We start from the raw sequence: 16,434 nt of genomic DNA on the forward strand, positions 1-16,434 counted from the left end.
GGACAACCTATTAAACAAAAAAGAACATTTTGTAAAAATGGGAAATTCTGGAAATGTTCAGAAAGTCAGGCTTATAGTTTTAGTTTATGTATTGTATTGTACTGCTGCTGCAAAACAAAAATTTTCACAACATATGTCAGTGATATTAAACCTGATTCTGATTTCTTCCTCCTTTATAACTTTATTCTGACTGATGAAGCCATCTCACTGAACAAATGGTGCCTCAATGGCCAGAATTGATAGCAAGGTGGCTGTTCACTTCCTAGGGACCCATCACTTTCCACATAATCAGTTGTTGGTACAAAATTTGTGTTACTTGAAATGTGTGCTTAATGACAAGTTGATTATTAAGGCAGCATGATCCTAACACATTGAACATCTTTGTTACAATTTACATTTACACCAGGAGCTTGTGGCACTCTGTTCACTGGTGAAGACTGCTGCATAGTGTGGATGGTTGCCAGAACTGATTGGATGGGTTCCTGGAAATTCTGTCCACGGAGGATCAGTGAGCTGTTCTGCTGAAGGGCTGTTAGAGGATAGACAATAAATGCTGGCATTGGCAATGACACTTAGATCTCAAAACAAAATCAATATAAAGTATATATTGCTTTATATCATAAATATAAATGTATTTCTTAGTGACCAACTATCTTTATTGCTATCCCCATTCCCATTCTGAAATGTCGGTCCATGGCCTCCTCTTCTGCTATAATGAGGCCACTCTCAGGTTGCAGGAGTAACCCTTATATCCATCTGGGTAGCCTCCAATCTGGTGGCATGAACATCGATTTTTCCAACTTCTGGTCATTTCCCCCTCCCCCTTCCCTCTTCTTCATTTCCTCACTTTGACTTCTTAATTCTTCTCCTCACCTGCCTAACACCTCTTCTTGGTGTCCCTCCTCATTCTCTTGCTCCCATGGTTCACTCTCTTCTCCTATCAGATACCTTCTTCTCCAGTCCTTTACCTTTTCCACCTATCACCTCCCAGCTTCTTACTTCATACTCCCACTCCTACCCACCTGACTTCACTTAACACCTTCTTGCTTGTCCTCCTTCCCCTTCCCTCATTTTCTTATTCTGTCATCTTCCTCTTTCCTTTTCAGTCCTGAAAAAGGGTATCAGTACGGAATGTTGACTATTTATTAATTTGCATAGATGATGCTGAGGTCTTCCAGCATTTTGTGTGTGTTTTTCTGGATTTCTAGCATCTGCAAAATCTCTTGTGTTTGTACTGTCCCATTGGGAAGGTATGGAGATACCACTATACACAGTTCGAAAAAAGCTGCAGAGGATTGTAAACTGAGCCGGCTCCATCATAGGCACAGGTCTCCCCACCATCAAGAACATCTTTAAAAGGCAAGGCCTCAAAAAGGGAGCATCCATCACTGCGGACTCCCATCACCCACCATATGCTATCTTCTCATTAATGCCATCAGGGAGGAGATACAGGAGCCTGAAGACACACACTCAACATTTTAGCAACAGCTTCTTCCCCTCCACCATCAGATTTCTGAACAAACTATGAACTCATGAACACTACCATAGAACCATAGAACCATAAAAACTACAGCACAGAAACAGGCCTTTTGGCCCTTCTTGGCTGTGCCGAACCATTTTCTGCCTAGTCCCACTGACCTGCACACGGACCATATCCCTCCATACACCTCCCATCCATGTATCTGTCCAATTTATTCTTAAATGTTAAAAAAGAACCCGCATTTACCACCTCATCTGGCAGCTCATTCCATACTCCCACCACTACCTTACTATTTTGCTCTCTTTTTGTCCTACTTACTTAATGTACTTTTTAAAATAAATATTTCATTGTAAATGATTTTTTTATTATATATTTCACTGTACTGCTGTCACAAAGCATCACATTTCATGACATGACAGTGATAATAAACTGATTCTGATTCTGATTGTACTCTCTCACCATTGATTGCAGAACTGCAACTGGGGTGAATAATTATCCTGTTCTTACTAGTGCTATCTGACCCCATGAAGAGGAAACATGACCATCATCACAGTAAACTATCTTCATAGTCAATACTTATTTTTCAAGAAGATATGTTATTCATAATATGCGGAGCAAATAATGTTGAAATAAATTGCAATGCTCCCAGTAATTTCAGGATGTAATGCTGAGGATTTATAAAGCATTGGTCAGACACTTGGAGTATTGTGAGCAGTTTTGGGCTTCTTATCTACAAACATGTAGGAAAAGATGTGCTGGCATTGAAGAAGAAGTTCACAAGAATGATTCCAGGAATGAAAGGGGAGGAGTTTTTGACCGCTTTGGGTCTGTACGCGGTTAAGAACGAGGAAGGATTTCATCGAAACCTATAGAATACTGAAAGGCCTGCATAGAGTGGACACGGAGGGTATATTTCTATAAGACCATAATATATAGGAGCAGAATTAGGCCATTTGGCTCTACCATTTGATCACACTGATCCATTTCCCACTCAACCCCATGCTCCTGCCTTCTCCCCATAACCTTTCACGCCCTGACTTATCAAAAATCTATTAACCTCCGCTTTAAATACACTCAATGACCTGGCCTCCACAGCTGTCTGAGTCAATGAGTTCCACAGATTCACCACCCTCTGGCTAAAGAACTTCCTCCTCATCTCCATTCTATTCTGAGGTTGTGTCCTCTTATCCTCTATTCCTCCACTATAGGAATCATCTGCTCCACATCCACTCTATCTGGACCTTTCAACATTTGATAGATTTCAATGAGATGTCCCCTCAGTCTTCTAAATTCCAGCAAGTACAGGCCCAGAGCCATCAAACGTTCCTCATAAGATAAAACTTTCAATCCCAGAGTCATTTTCATGCACCTCCTTTGAACCCCCTCCAATGGCAGCACATCCTTTCTTAAGATAAGGGGTCCAAAACTGCTCAAAATACTCTGTGAGACCTCCCCAGTGCCTCATAAAGCCTCAGTATTACATAATTGTTTCTATATTCTATAGTGAAGGAGTCTAGGACCAGAGAGCACATCATTTGAATAGAAGGACTTCCTTTTAGAACAGAGATTGTGAGAAATTTCTTTAACCAGAGCTTGGTGAATCTATGAAATTCCTTGCCAGAGACGGCTGTGCAGGGCAATTTATTGGGTATATTTAAAGAAGAGTTTGATAGGTTCTTGACTAGTCAGGGTGTCAAAGGTTACAGGGACAAGGCAGGAGAATGGGGTTGAGAGGAATAAGAAGTCAGCCATGATGGAATAGCAGAGCTGACTTGATGGGCTGAATGGACTAATTCTTTTTCTATGTCTTATGGTCTTACAGTCTTGAGAGTCTATAGAGAGAAGTCTGGTTTCTGTGATATGCTGAGCTGTGTCCACAGCCCTCTGCAATTTTTTTTGCAGTCATGTGCAGAACAATTGCCATACCAAGCTGTTATGCATCCAGTCAGATGCTTTGTCTGGTGCATCAATAATAATTGATAAGAGTGGATGGGAATATGCCAAATTTCTTTATCCTGTTGAGGAAGTATAGGTGTTGGTGATCTTTCTTGGCCATGATGTCAAGATAGGTGGTGCAAGATAGGCTATTGCTGATATTGACTCCTAGGAATTTTAAGCTCTCAACCCTCTCATTGGGAGCATTCATCTACACCATTGATGTAGACAGTGGCATGTGTACTGCCTCCTTTCCTGAAGTCAATGACCAACTGTTTTGTTTTGCTGACATTGAGGGAAAGTTTGATGCTGGTACCATGTAACCCTCAATAACACATGAACATTGAGGAAAAGATATGTAATAAGATTAAGGAAACGTGTAAAAATAATAAAATTGTTGTCATGAGGGATTTCAATGTCCCTAATATAAACTTGGACCTTCTTAGTGCAAGGGGTTTAGATGGGGCAGTATTAGTTAAGTGTGTACAGGAAAGTTTCTTAAATCAATATGTGGATGGTCCAACAAGAGGAGAGGCCGTACTGGACCTGGTGTTGGGTAATGAGTTTGGCCAGGTGACTGACCTTTCAGGAGGTGAACAGTTAAGGAATAGCGACTACAACTCTTTAACTTTCAGGGTTGCTATATATAAGGATAGGTATAGTCCTTGTGGGAGAATTTTAAACTGAAGTGGGGCACATTATGAGGGCAGGTACCAAGAAGTGTTAATTAGGAACCTCTTTTGTCTGGCAAGTCCACATCGGCCATGTGGAGGGTGTTTAAAGATCAGTTGTACAGAGTACAGGAAAGCTATGTTCCTGTTAGAAGAAAGGACAGGGATGGTAAGATAAAGAGAACCTTGGATGTCTGGAGAGGTGATGAATTTAGTCAAGAGGAAAAAGGGAAAGTATGTAAAGCTTCAGAAGTTATAATCAAATGAAACACATGAGGATTATAAGTAAACCAGAAAAGAACAAAAGAAGGGAATTAGGAAAGCAAAGATGGGCCATGCAAAGTCCTTGACAAGTAAGATTAAGGTGAATCCCAAGGCATTCTATACATACCTCCAGAGCAAGAGGATAATGAGAGAGAGGGTAGGACCACTGAAGGATAAAGGGTGGATCATTTGCTTGGATGCAGAGAATGTGAGTGAGGTATTCAGTGAGTACTCTGCTTCAGTATTTACCAAGAAAAAGGATATGGAGGATCAGGAGATCAGTGCTGAGTGTATAAATACGTTCGAGCATTTAGATGTCAAGGAGGAGGAAGTGTTGAGTCTTCTAATGTATTATGGTGGATAAGTACCCAGGACCTGATGGGATTTACCACAGGTTACTGAAGGAGGCAAGAGATGAGATTCCTGGGGCCTTCATCAATATCTTTGTGTAAGCTCTATCCATTGGCGAGGTGCCAGAAGACTGGTGAGGGGCGAATATTTAAAAATGGAATAAGGGAATTTCCTGGTAACTATAAACTGGTGAGTCTCACATCAGTTGTTGTGAAATTGTTGGAGAAAATTCTTAGGGATAGGATATATGAGCATTTGGAAACCCATGGCCTAATTAGGGAGAGACAGCATGGCTTTGTGTATGGCAGGTTGTGTCTTACTAGCTTGATTGAGTTTTTTGACAAGATGATGAGAGAGATTGATTAAGGTAGAGCAGTGGATGTTGTCTACATGGATTTTTAATAAGATGTCTGACAAAGTACCTCATGAGAGGTTAATCCAGAAAATTAAGATGCATGGGATCTCCAGTGAATTGACTGTTTGGATTCAGAACTGGCTTGCACATAGAAGGCAGAGGGCAGTGGTTGAAGGGACTTATTCAAAAGTTTCAAAGGTACATTTCATGTCAGAGAAATGCATACAATATACATCTTGAAATTCTTTTTCTTCGCAACCATCCACAAAAACAGAGGAGTACCCCAAAGAATGAATGACAGTTAAATGTTAGAAAGGCAAAGTCCCCCCCCAGCTCCCCCCTCCCATATATAAGCAGCAGCAAGGCAACATTCACCCCTCTCCCACCAGCAAAAAAAGCATCAGCACCCCCCCGCCCCCACCAAGCACTCAAGTGTGCAGTAAAGCATCAATAAAGACACAGACTTCCAGTACCCCAAAAACTACTCGTTCACACGGTAATTTGACATACCACAGGCTCTAATAAGGGAAAAAGAGGTGCCCCGTTTCACAACTAGAGGGGGAGACATCAAACAGCTCACTAATTTACGATGTTAAAAGTCTGTTGCGTTGCTTTTTCCAAGCTCTGTGCCCAAAGAACTCGGGTCTCTGGGCACACAGCCAGCAGCTGGCTTGTTGCTTTCGATCTTCCATCTCCCACAACACACCAATTTCTTGCGGAGGCACTGATCTCGAGTCCGCCCATCTCCAGAGCCATGAAATCCCTGAAGGCGCACTAGTCTTCTAAGCTGCACCCTTGGTATATTGAATAGCGGCCAGTCGTGAGATCCCGAGAGCGGGTCCCATTCCCGCAAAGAACCGAAGTCAGCATGTAACTCCAGATCAGGGTCTTCAAAAGAACCCTGAAAGGGAAAAATAAAGATATTAAAGATAGAAATAGAGCTGTTTCCAAAGATGCAAGCAAAGGAGTCGCCATTAGGTGCCATCATTCCTCCTAAACTGAAGGTCTGTAATTTGTGTAGTTCTGCAGGGACCTCTGCTGTCTCTAATGTATATAAATGACCCGTATGAAAATGTAGATGGGTGGGTTAGTAAATTTGTGGATGATACCAAGATTGGTGCAGTTGTGGATAGTGTAGATGACTGGCAAGGAATACAGTGTGATTTAGACCAGTTGCAGATATGGGCAGAGAAATGGCAGATGGAATTTAACCCAGATAAGTGTGAGGTGTTGCACCTCAGTAGGCCAAATGGAAGGAGACAGTACATTGTTAAGGACAAGATCCTAACAGTGTTGCTGAGCAGGGAGGTCTTGGGATCCAAGTTCATAGCTCCTTGAAAGTGGCTACACAGGTCGATAAGGTGGTTAAGAAGGCTTATTGATTGCTTGCTTTTATTAGTCAAGGCATTGAGTTCAAAAGTCAAGAGGTTATATTGCAACTTTATAAAACTGTGGCTAGGCCACATCTGGAGTATTACATACAGTTCTGGTCATCCTTCTATAGGAAGGATGTCGAGGCTTTGGAGAGGGTGCAGAGGAGGTTTACCAGGATGCTGCCTGGTTTAGAGGGCATGTGCTATTACGAGAGGTTGGATAACTTTGGGTTGTTTTCTCTGGAGCGCTGAAGGCTGAGGGGAGATCTGATAGAGATCTATGAGAGGCATAGATACAGTGGAGAGAGAGCATCTGTTTCCCAGGGTTGAAATGTCTAATACCAGAGGGCAAGCATTGAAGATGAGAGGGGGTAGGTTCAAAGGAGATGTAAGGGGGTAAGCTTTTTACTCAGAGAGTGGTGGATGCCTGGAACGCACTGCCTGGTATGGTGAGAAAGGCAAATACATTAGCGGCTTTTAAGAGATGTTTAAATAGGTACATGGATGTGAGGAAGATGGAGGGATATAGACATTGTGTAGGTAGGAGGAATTAATGTTTGGGTGTTTTTGATTTGCTTTTTAGCTGGTTTGGTACAATATTGTAGGCCTAAGGTCCTGTTTCTGTACTAAACCTTTCTATGTTCTGTGTTCCAAATGAGAACTCCACGATGAGGCCGTAAGGCATAAGCATCAGTTTCTCCAACTGCTATTAATTTCTCCCCCACACCTTCTCTCCTTTTCCTTTCCCTATTATGGCTCTCTTCTTACCCCTTCCCTTCTCCTCACCTGCCTATCAACCACCACTCTGGTGCTCCTTCTCCTTTCCCTTCTCCCATTGTCCACTCTACTCTCCTATCAGATTCCTTCACCTTCAGTCCTTTATCTTTTCAACCTATCATCTCCCTGCTGCTCACTTCATTCTCCCTTACCCCACCCACCCACCTACTTCCTCCTCATTTAGCTTCACCTATCACCTGCCGAATGGTATTCCTTATTACATCTACTGTCTTTTTCTGGCTGTTTCCCCTTCCTTTCCAATCCTGATGAAGGGTCTCAGCCTGAAACATCAACTCTCGATTCCTTTACTTCTTGATGCTGCCTCCAGCATTTTGTGTGATTTGCTCTAAACACAAGGCCTTAGTACAAAAGAAGTTGTAATAGCTGGGGGAAGTTGTTGGGATACTTTTCCACTGCCTATTAAATGCTGCCAATGGTGACCATCTCAAATAGCCTCTGACAACCAAGTCCAGCTGCTACTCTTCATGTGTGACTTAGCTACTAAGCCCTGCGAAACTGTTTCTACTGACAGTAGAAAGGTCAAAGGTGAGTTACTGGCACCTTAAAACCAGTCGCTTTCAGCAGATGAGATTCGTCTGCCATGTTCAGCAGCTGATCTGGGAGAAGGAAAACTCTGATCTCAAAACCTTATTGCCTTGTAGCTTTACCCACTCATGGGGGAGGCTTTGGGAGTATACCCTGAGAAAAAATCTGGAGCTGGAGTCCTACATTGAGTTCAATTTGTGCAGGGGGTGGATTTGCTGTCTCTCTTTGTACTGACTTCAATGGTTTTCTTTTTTTCATGGCTATCTGGAGAAGAAGAATCTCAGAGTTGTATACCGCATACATACTTTGATAATAAATAAATCTTTGAACCTTTTGAACCTGTAAACCCTTGGGACTTGTGCTGCACGAGCAGATATTGTGGATAGTTGAAATTGGAATTGGTTTATTATTGTCTCAAATACTGGATTTTACTCTAATTACTAATCAAATACACACCTTTGTTTCACATTGTTTATGTGTTACACAGTAAATTTTCCAGTGAACTCCTTGAGTTTAAAGAGAGTAATAAATATACAAGCATACCAGACTTCAACACAGCCACAAATCTATCGGTGTTCTCAACCCAAGTGCTGGCTCTGCCACACACTCAGCCCACAATCTTAACCCCTTCCTGTTTACAGTACTTGACTTGCTGTCTAGACCCCGGTCTTGCAATCTGTCTTGCAACCTGAGTTAGCTGTCAGACCATCAGGGAATACAAACAGGAGACACAAGCTACTGGAACCTGGAACAACATACAACAGATGCCAAATGCAAGGGAACTGATGAAGTGTCTCGTCTTGAAAAGGTAAATGTCTACTTCCCTTCCACAGATGCATGACCTGTTGAATTTCTCCAGCTTCTTGTTTGTTGCTCAAGATTTGGATGTTGGGTTCCTGGAGTTTTACTGAGTGAAAATCCTGAGTACAATGCATGGAGAGACTGGATGGTGAACTGTTTACTGTAAGCCTTCTGTTTTCTAGTTAAGACATGGACGGGTTGAATATAACAAGACACAGGCTGATTCAGGCTTCACCAATGTAACTAACTGATGAATAGGCATCCGTTAGTCTTGTAAGACCATGGATTTGTGCCTTGGAAGGTTTCCAGGGTGCAGGCTTGGGCAAGGTTTTATGGAAGACCAGCAGTTGCCCATGCTGCAAGTCTCCCTTCTCCACGCCACTAATGTTGTCCAAGGGAAGAGCAGTAGGGCCGATACAGCTTGGCACCGGTGTTGTCGCTGAGCAATGTGTGGTTAAGTGCCTTGCTCAGGACAACTGATGAACTAACTGATGAAGGCTACATTTTCAATATGCAAAAAAACAATCTACTGAACGAATTCAATCGGTTAAGCACTATATGTGGGTGGAGACGAACTGTTGACATTTCTGGTTGAAACCTTGCATCAGGACTGAGGAATGGATAAATGGAAGTTGGAGTAGGAGGGCCATGGAGAGCAGAGGGATGGCTCCTCCAAACTTGTCCTGATGCAGGGATTTGACCTAAGATGTTGACAATTTCTTTTTCTCCATGCATGTTGCTCAACACATAGAATTTCCCAGCAGTTACTGGCAGAATCTCAGATGTTGATAAAGAAGCTTACAACTTTGAGGTAGTTTGACTGGTTGAGTGTTGTCAAAACAAAAACCTTGCACTGAACATCAGCAAGACAAAGGAACTGATAGTGGACTTCAGGAAGGGGAAGTCAGAAGAATATACACCAATCCTCATTGAGGTAAAGGTAAGCAGTTTCAAGTTCTTGGGTGTTACTTCTCAGAGGTCCAACATTTTGATGTAATCACAAAGAAAGCACAGCAGTGGCTCTAATTTGTTAGGAGTTTAAAAAGATTTGGTGTATCACAAAAGACTCTCACAATTTTCTTCATAGATGTACAATGAAGAGCGTTCTAACTGTTTGCATCATCACCTGGTATGACAAGAGGTCACAGAGAGTTGTAGATTCGGATAGCTCTCTCACAGGCACTATCCTCCCCACCATCAAAGGCATCTTCAATAGTGAGTGCCTTAAGAAGGCAGCATCAATATTAAGGACCTCACCATGCAAGACATGACCTCTTCTGCTACAACCATTGGGAGGAAGTACAGGAATTCGAAGACCCTCACTCAATGTTTCAGGAACAGCTTCTTCTCCTTCACCATCAGATTTCTGAATGATTCATGAGTACATGAACGCTACTTCATTATTCCCTTTTTTGCACTACTTATTTACAGTATTTTTATCAGTATATTTTGCTCTTTTTGTATTGTGTTACTGCCACAAATCAACAAATGTCACATCACATATCAGTGATAATAAACCTGATACTGATTCTTCCAGTAGATTGTTTTTCCAGAACCTGGCATCTGTGGTCTCTTGTGTATCTGGTGTTTCTTTGTTTTGTAAGTTAATAAGCAGAAAATGTGATTGTCACTGAAAACAACATTTCAAAAGTGACGGGGATAGGAATAATCTCAAAATAATCCACTCAGAAATAAAAGCAACAAATGCTGGAAATATTCGGTAGGTCAGGCAGCAAATGTTCTATTGAAGGTGGTTCAACCTGAAGCCCAGTTCTGTTTTACCTCAGATTCTGTCTGACCTACTGACTGTTTTCAGAACTTTCTGTTTTTATTCAGCTTGGAAACTAAAGCCCAACTACCGGTAGAAACAATTAATGCTTTCTTCTTCAGTGCTCTGATATGAAAAGAGAAGAGGATGAATGTGGGGGTTGGAGGTCTGGTAGGTTAGTTTGAGTACAAACTGGAAGGCTGTTCAGGGAGCAAAGTCCCAGATCATAACAGTATCTAGTTTTAGATATTGCAGAAAAGATTCTTGATCAGTAAGGGTCTCAAAGGTTATGGAAGAAGGCAGGAGAATGGGGTTGGGAGGGATATGAATCAGCTATGATGGAAGAACAGAGCAGATATGATGGGTCAATTGGCCTAATTCTGCTCCTACCTTTGCTCCTAATTCTGCCTTATGATCCCAGAGGGAGTGCAGGAAGATTTACTGAAATAGTTCTATAGTTGAGACATTCCAACTTCAAGGTTAGACCAGAGACTCTGAGGCTGTTCTTCTTATAGCACAGAAAACTGAGAAAAAAATTAATAAATGTACATTACACTAAGATGATTTAGATAGTGCGAAATGGGTCTCATTAGGTGATACTTCATGGATTACAACAATTTAAAGTTTTGGGGAAACGATAGGCTGTGATAGGCTTGAAGATATTGTCACTTTCTAGAGCTCTTTACAACTCTTGCTCTCATAATTATTATTAATTTGCATAGTTTGTCTCGTTTTGCAAAATTTTATTGTAGTTTTTTTTTCCCCTGTGAGAAGCTAATGTCCAATGTGTAAAGTACTACAGCAGAGTAAAGGGAATTACAGAAGCATGAGAGAGGAGTTGGTCAGAATTCATTGGAAAAGAACACTGGCAGGGATGGTGGCAGAGCAGCAGTGGCTGGAATTTCTGGAAACAATTCAGAAGGCACAAGATATATACATCCCAAGGATAAGGGTATTCTAAAGGCAGTAAAACCGTGGCTAACAAGCGAGGTCAAAGTCAACATAAAAGCAAAAGAGAGGGCATATAATAGAGCAAAAATAATGGGGATTGGGAAGCTTTTAAAAAACAACAGAAGGCAACTAAAAAAAATCATTAAGAAGGTAAAAGAGTATACCAAAAATTTCTTCAGATGCATAAAGTGTAAAAGGGAGGTGTGAGTGGATATCAGATCACTAGAAAATGATGCTGAAGATGTATTAATGGGGCACAAGAAAACAGCAGATGAACTGAATAAGTATTTTGCATCAGTCTTCACTGTGGAGAACTCTAGCAGTATGGTGGAAGTTCCAGGTGTCAGGGGTCATAAATTGTGTGAAGTCACCATTAATAGGGAGATGGTTCTTGAGAAACTAAAAGGAAACCTGGACCAGATGGTGTACATACCAGAGTTCTGAAAGAAGTGGCTGAAGAGATTGTGAAGGCATTAGTAATGATCTTTCAAGAATCATGAGATTCTGGAATGGTTCCAGAAGACTGGAAAATTGCAAATGCCGCTCCACTCTTCAAGAAGGGAGAGAGGCAGAATAAAGAAAGATACGAGGTTGATTTGGCAAGTAAGGTGAAAATGAATCCAAAGGGTTTCTACAGTTATATTAATAGCAAAAGGATAGTGAGGGATAAAATTGGTCCCTTAGAGAATCAGAGTGGACAGCTATGTGTGGAACCAAAAGAGATGGGGGAGATTTTGAACAATTTCTTTTCTTCAGTATTCACTAAGGAGAAGGATATTGAATTGTGTAAGGTAAGGGAAACAGGTAGGGAATTTATGGAAACTATGATCTGCATTCTTACTAAGAAGAGGAATACTGGCGCTTTTAAGGAATATAAAAGTAGATAAGTCTCCCGGTTCTGACAGGATATTCCCTAGGACCTTGAGGGAAGTTAGTGTAGAAATAGCAGGGGATCTGACAGAAGTATTTCAAATGTCATGAGAAATGGGGATGGTGCCGGAGGATTGGCGTATTGCTGATGTGGTTCCATTGTTTAAAAAGGGTTCTAAGAGTAAACCCAGCAATTATTGGCCTGTGAGTTTGATGTCAGTGGTGGGTAAATTGATGGGAAGCATTCTTAGAGATGGTATATATAATTATCTGGATAGACAGGGTCTGATTAGGAACAGTCAACATGGATTTGTACGTGGAAGGTCATGTTTGACAAATCTTATTGAATCTTTTGAAGAGGTTACTAGGAAAGTTGATGAGGGTAAAGCGGTGGATGTTGTCTATATGGACTTCAGTAAGGCCTTTGACATGGTTCCACACAGAAGGTTAGTTTGGAAGGTTCAATCGTTAGGTATTAATATTGAAGTACTAAAATGGATTCAGCAGTGGCTGGATGGGAGATGCCAGAGAGTAGTGGTGGACAACTGTTTGTCAGATTGGAGGCCGGTGACTAGTGGTATGCCTCAGGGATCTGTACTGGGTCCAACGCTGTTTGTCATATACATTAATGATTTGGATGATGGAGTGGTAAATTGGATTAGTAAGTATGCAGATGATACTACGATAGGTGGCATTGTGGATAATGAAGTAGGTTTTCAAAGCTTGCAGAGAGATTTAGGCCAGTTAGAAGAGTGGGCTGAAAGATGGCAGATGGAGTTAAATGCTGATAAATGTGAGGTGCTACATTTTGGTAGGACTAATCAAAATAGGACATACATGGTAAATGGTAGGGCATTGAAGAATGCTGTAGAACAGAGGGATCTAAGAATAATGGTGCATAGTTCCCTGAAGGTGGAATCTCATGTGGATAGGGTGGTGAAGAAAGCTTTTGGTATGCTGGCCTTTATAAATCAGAGTATTGAGTATAGGAGTTGGGATGTAATGTTAAAATTGTACAAAGCATTGGTAAGGCCCAATTTGGAGTATTGTGTACAGTTCTGGTCACCGAATTATAGGAAAGATGTCAACAAAATAGAGAGAGTACGGAGGAGATTTACTAGAATGTTACCTGGGTTTCAGCACCTAAGTTACAGAGAAAGGTTGAACAAGTTGGGTCTTTATTCTTTGGAGCATAGACGGTTGAGGGGGGACTTCATAGAGGTATTTAAAATTATGAGGAGGATAGATAGAGTTGACATGGATAGGCTTTTTCCATTGAGAGTAGGGGAGATTCAAACAAGAGGACATGAGTTGAGAGTTAGGGGGCAAAAGTTTAGGGGTAACATGAGGGGGAACTTCTTTACTCAGAGAGTGGTAGCAGTGTGGAACGAGTTTCCAGCAGAAGTGATTGAGGCAGGTTTGATATAGTCATTTAAAGTAAAATTGGATATGTATATGGACAGGAAAGGAATGGAGGGTTATGGGCTGAGTGCAAGCAGATGGGTCCAGGTGAGAGTAAGCTTTCGGCATGGACTAGAAGGGTCGAGATGGCCTTTTTCCATGCTGTAATTGCTATATGGTTATGACCTCAGTGGTTGGGAAGATGTTGGAGTTGATTTTTAAGGATGTAGTTTCAAGGTGCTTGGAGGCACATGATAAAATAGGTTGCAGTCAGCATGGTTCCCTTCAGGAGAAATCCTTCCTGACAAATCTGTTGGAATTCTTTGAAGAAATAACAAACAGGATAGACAAAAGAGAATCAGTTGATGTTGTGTATTTGGATTTTTAGAAGGCCTTTGACAAGGTGCCACACATGAGGCTGCTTAAAAAGCTACGAGCCTATGGTATTACAGAAAAGATTGTAGCATGGATAAAAACAGTGGCTAATTAGCAGGAGACAAAAAGTGGGATGAAAGCCGCCTTTTCTGGTTGGCTGCTAGTGACTAGTGGTGTTCCACAAGGGTCTGTGTTGGGACTGATTCTTTTTACGTTATATGTCGATGATTTTGATGATGGATTTGATGGATTTGTTGAAAAGTTTGCAGATAGGTGGAGGGGCAAGTAGTTTTGAGGAAGTAGAGAGGCAACAGAAGGACTTAGACAGATTTGAAGAATGGGCAAAGAAGTGGCAGATAGAAAGCAGTGTCAGGAAATGTATGGTCATGCACTTTGGGAGAAGTAACTGAAGGGTTGACTATTTTCTAAATGGAAAGAAAATGCTAAAATCTGATGTGCAAAGGGACTTCGATGTCCTTGTGCAGGATTCCCTAAGGTTTAATTTGCAGGTTGAGTCTCTGGTGAGGAAGGCAAATGTGATGTTGGCATTCATTTCAAGAGGACTAGAATATAAATACAAAGATGTAATTTTAAGACTTTATAAAGCACTGGTGATGTCTCACTTGGAGTATTCTGGGCAGTTTTGAGGCTCTTATCTTAGAAAGGGTGTGCTAAAACAGGAGAGGGTTCAAAAGAGGTTCATGAAAATAATTCCAGGATTGAACAGCTTGTCATATGAAGAACATTTGATGGCTCTGGGCATGTATTCACTGGAATTCAGAAGAATGAGCGGTGACCTCATTGAAACCTCAGAATAGAGGGGCATCCTTTTATAACGGAGATGAGGAGGAATTTCTTTAGTCAGAAAGTGGTGAATCTGTGGAATTCTTTGCCAAGGGCAGCTGTGAGGCCAAGTCTTCACGTATAGTTAATTCAGAGATTGATAAATTCCTGATTGGTCAGGGCATGAAGGGATATAGGGGCAAGGCAGGAGATTGGGTTCTGAATGGAAAAATGGATCAACCATAATAAAGTAGTGGCCTAATTCTGCTCCTATATCTTATGATCTTATGTTCTAAGTGCCTACCAGAAAGTGAATCTCAAGGTCGTATATGTAACATATACATACTTTGACATATACATACTTTGTACTTGAACTTTGTGAAGAGAAAGCTCAATTAGGCAGAGAGAGGTTATGTTCTGAAACTCACTACCTGAAGGTGCAGTGGGAATGGTGCAAATAAGGGTTTTAGGCACATGAAGTAATTTGCAGGTCTATGGTGGGGTTATTTTATTTTATTTAGAGGTACGGCGTGGAACAGGCCCTTGCATCCTAATGAGTTACATCGCCCTGCAGCCTACCTATATATTTAACCCTAGCCTAATCACAGAACAAGTTACAAAAACAAATTAATCTACTAACCCATACGTCTTTGGAATGTGGGAGAGAATCAGAGTACCTTCTAGTTCGGCACGGACTAGAAGGGCCGAGAAGGCCTGTTTCCGTGCTGTAATTGTTATATGGTTATATGGAGGAAATCCACACGTTCACAGGGAGGATGTATAAACTCTTTACAGACAACATCAGAATTGAATGGGAATGCCGATGCCTCGAGCTGTAATAGGGTTATTGAGATTGGTATGTTAGACTGAGTGGCCTTCATTCTGTACCGTAACAGTTTTCCTGTGATGAAGAGTTGAGGAATCTAGGGAATCGAGGCTGGTGTGGGATGGAGATGTTGTGGAGAATATCACTTACATTTTACTAAGTCTGAAGATATATCTCATGCAACGCTAATTGTTTAATATCAGTTGACTAATGGAGTCTTGAGAATGTGCCCGTCTTCAGACTTGTCAGGTCTCTCCTCTGCTCACAGAACTGTTGTGTGCTTCAGTAATGTATCTTCCTGTATCTTTCACTGTCACAGTCTACTCATGCCTCCATCCACTTCCATTCCATCTGATTTCATTGTCATAGAATCTCCTTGTCAATTACCTTCTCCAGACTGTACTGGAAGTGTATTTATAGAAATTTAGATAAAGCCCACTGCAGTGCTGACATGGTATTGACTGAATATGAAATAGATCAGACACGTAGTGAAGTAGATTTAGTGACATAATTGGTACTTAGTGTGCAGCCAATGCAGAATACAGAATTCATAAACAGAATTATAAGGATTTATGGCAAAGAATAAGGCCATTCAGCCATCATGAACCAGCAGAGCTGTCTACTGATCATAATCTCATCTCCCAGTTCTTATTCTATAACCTTGGTTACAGCACAGATAAGTCATCCAAGTAGTTTTAGATTAGATTAGCTTTATTTCTCACATCTGCATCAAAACATTGTTATATCTCCCCTCTCGCTGTGAAACGGAGACACCTTTTTCTCCCTTGTTAGGGAGAGAGAGAACCTGTGGTATGTCAAATACTGGGTGAACACATAGTCTTCAGAGTACTGCAAGTCTGTGTCTTTGTTGTTGCCTTGTTCACGCTTGAGTGCTCGGTGGCAGGTA

This window comes from Mobula birostris, chromosome X (assembly GCF_030028105.1).
Source record: "Mobula birostris isolate sMobBir1 chromosome X, sMobBir1.hap1, whole genome shotgun sequence".
In the NCBI taxonomy this organism is placed as follows: Eukaryota; Metazoa; Chordata; class Chondrichthyes; order Myliobatiformes; family Myliobatidae; genus Mobula; species Mobula birostris.